The sequence below is a fragment of the Chenopodium quinoa genome, unplaced genomic scaffold (assembly GCF_001683475.1).
Source record: "Chenopodium quinoa cultivar QQ74 unplaced genomic scaffold, ASM168347v1, whole genome shotgun sequence".
Lineage (NCBI taxonomy): Eukaryota > Viridiplantae > Streptophyta > Magnoliopsida > Caryophyllales > Amaranthaceae > Chenopodium > Chenopodium quinoa.
The window spans coordinates 105,825-106,149 of NW_018744334.1; positions in this window are offsets into that span (position 1 = coordinate 105,825).

Below are 325 nucleotides of genomic sequence, written 5' to 3' on the forward strand. Positions count from 1 at the left end.
TCAATCAAGCATAAGGGAGCTAACTCAAGTTCATCTCTCGATCCTTCGTTGAGAAAGCTTGGATAAATAGTTCTAGCAATGGCCATATACAAGAACTAAGCAATTAAACCACTTAAGCTCAACTAATTAACATCCCACAACAACCAAATTAGCACATGCAACAAGTAATTAGTGACTACATTGAGGGTTTTGCCCAAACCCTAGAATTTAGACTACTCACAATCCATGGGGGTTAAAGCAATTAAAGATTTCAAGCAATTCATGAACAAATTCAAACTAAGGATTAAGCTAATTAACAATCCAAAACATGCAAGAACTAGCAAAA